Source organism: Ziziphus jujuba, chromosome 8 (assembly GCF_031755915.1).
Source record: "Ziziphus jujuba cultivar Dongzao chromosome 8, ASM3175591v1".
In the NCBI taxonomy this organism is placed as follows: Eukaryota; Viridiplantae; Streptophyta; class Magnoliopsida; order Rosales; family Rhamnaceae; genus Ziziphus; species Ziziphus jujuba.
In genome coordinates this window covers 9,919,452-9,924,461 of record NC_083386.1, presented here as the reverse complement: position 1 = coordinate 9,924,461, position 5,010 = coordinate 9,919,452, and the positions used below count along the sequence as shown (strand labels likewise).

Sequence of the window (5,010 nt, the reverse complement as noted above, 5' to 3'; positions counted from 1 at the left end):
TAAGGCCTTTGACACTACCTGTGCTTGTGCTGTCATAGTCCTTAGACCCTACAAAGCAATCATGCATAATAGAAACCTCACCTTTTGGATCCACTTTATTGGGTCTCTTTCTATATTGTTTGTTTCTTATGTATCTGAATTTCTGATTTAAGTATTATTTTTAAAGAAAAAAGATCAATTTAATTAAGTTTTGCATATTGCTAATGATTAAAATACAAATTATTGATTTTTTTCTTTTTATTTTATTTTTCCCAATTCGATTATATATATTAGCGAAACTGATATATAACCATCATGTATAAATTAGTAAATAATACTATATATCATTTGACTGAAAATTGCAATATATATATATTTATATATATAATTTAGAGGTTTCGTTTTTCTTAACAAAAAAAAAATGTACATATTAATGCATATGAAGCAAGTGCAGTTGAGAAATGGGGAATTTGGTCCAATATCCTTTTTTAAAGGGCTATAACGATATTTGCCCTTCTCATCTCAAATATTTTTGTTTTACCTTTTAATTTTTCAATATTTTTAGATTACCCTTTTCAAATATAAAAGAAAAGGAAAAAAACTAATGAGACGTATTCCATTTTTTCTCTAACCTGGACGGAGCACGAAGAAAAGAGGAAGAGAAAGTGAGAGAGAATCAGGTCATTGCTAGCGATCAGAGGCAGAGAGAGATTAGCACTATTTGAATCGAAGATGGAGAGCAGCCACCTGAAGTCGCCGATTGAGGATTCGTGAAGGTTTGCGCTTTTTGGAAATCGACAGTGGTTGTGTGGCGAAAACCTGATGGAGAACACCGATGTGCTTTCGCTTACGGACCAAAGTGAGGGCACGATCGAAACTCCAACACAAAAGAAGCATTTTGGGTGAGTTTTCATTTCATAAGGGAAAAAAAAAATACACATTATAACTTTTTGTTTCCCTCCCCATTTTTTGTCTTTCCTGTTCTTCTTTTCTTTTTTGTTTCTGACATTTTGTCTGAACCATGGCAATTTCAAGCTATATTGTCCCTGGGTATCTCCTATAATTTCTCATCAATTTCTCACTTGAATCGGGTATTGCTTCAAAAAATTTTCAAAACCCATGCAATTTTTTATTTTTTTATTTTGTTAGGGCATGGAAATAGAAGAAACTGTGATTTAAAGCTCAGTCCAATGGGGTTCCTTATAAAAGGAGGTTTGGTGAGCCTTCAAATGCTAACCTATAGTTCTGCTTCAAACAAATTTCATACTAGGAGCACTTTGGCTAGTTTTATATAAATCATTTGTATTTAAAAGCTAGACACAATGTGGTATGCATATTTCATCTTAAACGTAAATGCATATATCGCACTCAAGCATTACTATACATAGTTTGAAAAGGAAAATTGATGACATTATTATGGTATGTGTTGCAGTGACAATAAAAAGGATAGCTTTATAAATTTTGGAGAGAGCAATAGGAGTTATTGTGAGAGAAAAGGAAGTTCATGCTTATTTTTATGATATTAAGACCAGTAATTATTTTCACATAAAGATGACTACCTCAGCCAAAATAGTGTAGAATATATAGCTGGCAATAGCTGAATTTTGGGTAATCCTCTATAGAAAGTAGCCCTATAAGTACTAGATTGTGAGGGAGGAAAGGAGGAAGAACAAATGGTACCTAGGTTTAATCTATCTTGTATACTTCCTTTAACAGACTCTGGACATTCAAAACCTTATGCATACATACTGAATATTCTTCATCTTTTTGGTGTCAGGTCAGTCATCATCGATTGATTGTTGCTTGCCACTGTGAGGGTAAAGGATGGAAATTTTGGCGTGATAGCAATTTGAAGAGTAAACTTTAGGGTCACTCAATTCAGCTTGATCATGTTGTTCTTTTAACGGTGGAATTTGACGACAGAGAAATTTTTCAATGGAGTAAGGTAATGACTAATGATTCGACTAATATTCCATTAACCAAAAAGAAATATTTTTTATATTATTTATTCGTTGTTGTGTTTCTGTTCTTTTTTCTGCCAGGTTACGACATCAATTAACAACCTTATATTGGAAAAGCTTTATTGTGACCACTGTGGTACAATGCGTATACAGGGGAATCATAACTATTCTTGCAAGCTGAAATTCAAGGAGCAATCTATCATTGACCAAAATCCTCACCAGGTATTCTTTCTTTATCTTTTAATTTTCAAATGCTTTACTTGCATATAGTTTTATATGGATATTTGGAGGTCTTCTTGGATGACTAAAAAAAAGCATGGCAGTTTTTTTTCTCTAGGAATGTAATTTGGCATAACTTCTTCAATTGTTTGGTTTGTTTCTTTGTGGAATGAGATATAATTATGTTGTTTAATAACTTTATTTAATTTGACTGAAATTATACTAGGTGGAGGCTATCAAATTATTGAAATCTCTCTCCATATTTGTTGACAAAGGATTTATTTTATTTTATTTTATTTTTTTGAAAGCCTAATATATAATAAAGTCTGGACAGCCTATAATCCCATTATATTGGATATATAATTCCTTTAGTTTCTGAATATAATGATACCAACTTCGAATCCTCCAAAGGGGTTGGAGTTGACAGCAACAAAAATTTTTATTAGTTAATCCTTTATGGGAGTTGAAGTTGTCTGCAAGAACAATATGTATGGATTATGAGAGGTGGAGCATGAATCATTTAATATGTATGGATTATGAGAGGTGGAGCATGAATCATTTTCTTACCCCTTTGGTTTTATTTTGCTTCTAGAAGAAAGCCCGTTTTTTTATTTTTTTAAAATAAATACATCAAACCAAAGGATTCTATTTTTGGGTGAACAGAATGGATTGAGGGTATAGATTCTGTTAATAAGTACTATAATATTGTTAACAAGCTTAAGGATTGTTCTTTTAAAATTATTGCTGTTTTCTTTTTCGGTCAGGTACATGGTTTAGTTCAAGATAGAAATGGAAAAACGATAGCAATACTATTTGGAAAATGGGATGAGAGCATGCATTATGTGGATGGAAATTGTTCTGGAAAGGCAAAAGGATTGGAGTCTTGACCTGATGCCCAGTTGCTTTGGAAGCGGAGCAAGCCACCCAAGTTTCCTACAAGATATAACTTGCCACGCTTTGCCATCACCATGAATGAACTCACCCTTGGATTAAAGGTAGTTTCGATGACTTCATTACTATTACTTAATGCCCTGGTTTGAAACACTGCACTGGAACATTTTTTCTTTCTTTTTTTCTTTTTCCCAATTGCATTTTTAGCATGGACATGAATTGATGACAAGAGATTTTAGAACATGCAAACAAAATAAAATCATTCAAGTGCTTTTAATTTTACTATTGTGTGAGTGGAGGAGCACTTCTTAATCTTGATTTTAGTTGCAGGAAAAGTTGTCCCCTATAGATTTAAGGCTCAGGCCTGATCAAAGGTATCTAGACATTGATTGCTACAACTTTTTATCCCTTGCCACAGGTAACATACATTTAAGTAACCGTTGTTGTTAAATTATTCATTTAAGTTATAATTTCCTGAAGCTTGTATCCCGAGGTACATAACAACATGTTGATTATTATGTTTTCTTTGCAGCTTGAGAGTTAGTTGGCTTCTAGGAAACCAGAAATACTACTTCAGCTGGGGAAACTAGAAAAGCATATGTGGATGCAAAAAGGCTGGGGACTTTCTAGAAAGAGTTCTTATGGAGAAATACTACTTCGGCTGACATATAAAGCATATGTTGAGGATGAAGAGGATGACAAAGCTGAGGCAGAATCCACTAACATTGATGCTTTAGATTGTGAAAGAAGAAACAAAGTATTCTAAAGAAGCAGATAAAGAGTCATTCATGGATATCTTAGCTACTTTAATTGTGAGTGAAGAATTTTGAGGAATAGTAGCGTCAGAAACCGGAACTACCAAAATATTGAATAATGCTTCAAGGGTAGAATCAAGAATATCAAGATCGCTTGGTCTTAATGATAAATCCGAACCCCAAGATTCAAACAATAGTTCAGAACGTCCCAAAGTAATTCTCTGACATTACTTTTAGTTTAATGCTGGTTTGTAATTTCATTTTTTGTTTTTTGTTTTTTTTTTTTTTAGGTTGTTATGCAACATCTAACATTTGATTGAAATACTAGTTGTATTGTGGTCTAAATATTGCCTGAAAGAGGAATGTAAAAGGACATAAACCGTATCAGACAACTTGTCAATACACAGCTTGTGTATATTTCTATGTGTCTGCATGCAATGCTCTGCTTGTGTAGTTTCAATACACACTAATCAAACAATGATGCAATGATTGTAGGCAAACACTTAAATTGACAGAGGTAACTGCAAGCGATAAGCTGGAGAGTTTTCGTGCAGTAAAAAAGGTACTGTGAACTTCAAATGAAAATTCTATATGATAATAAGTGGTAATGGTTGAAAATTCTATATGATATCTGTGAACTTAAAAAGAGGTATCTCTGACATTGTCAGTTATGCACATGAGTGGTAATGGTTCTTAAGTTATATTGCATGGGCACAACCTGATTCTGAAGCAAGCATGGCAAATTTCACCATATAAAGATAAATAAAGTGTTTTCCAATTTCAAATGAACGTTGACATGGATATGCTAATTCCTAGTTTAGCAACCACTTTCAAAAGCTAGCATGACATTCTATGAATAACAAATTCCAATATATCAAGAGAAATAAAGGGTTTTCCACTTTTAAAATGAACTTTGACATGGATATGTTAATTCCTACTTTATCAACTACTTTCAAATGTTCTTGTTAAAAAGTGATATAGTTGAAAACGCTATACTGCAGTAAGTGCTAATCTATTTAAAGCATGCTATACGGCAGTAAGTGCTAATCTATTTTATTTTTCCTTTTTATTATCATTATTATTATTATATTTTTTCAAGTCTTGCAAAGTAATTTTGTTTGCTTCATTTTGTAGGTCCTCAGGGGTTATATTGCACTTGGGCATGCTCAATTTCCTAATGGAACCAATGGTATTTTATTTTATTT

At 32.7% G+C, this 5,010-nt stretch overlaps 1 pseudogene; it reads left to right on the top strand.

Moving 5' to 3' along the window:
- Window positions 1–529: 529 nt before the first annotated feature.
- Window positions 530–4,267, top strand: LOC112488823 (oxysterol-binding protein-related protein 1C-like; annotated as a pseudogene).
- The last annotated feature ends 743 nt before the right edge of the window (window positions 4,268–5,010 follow it).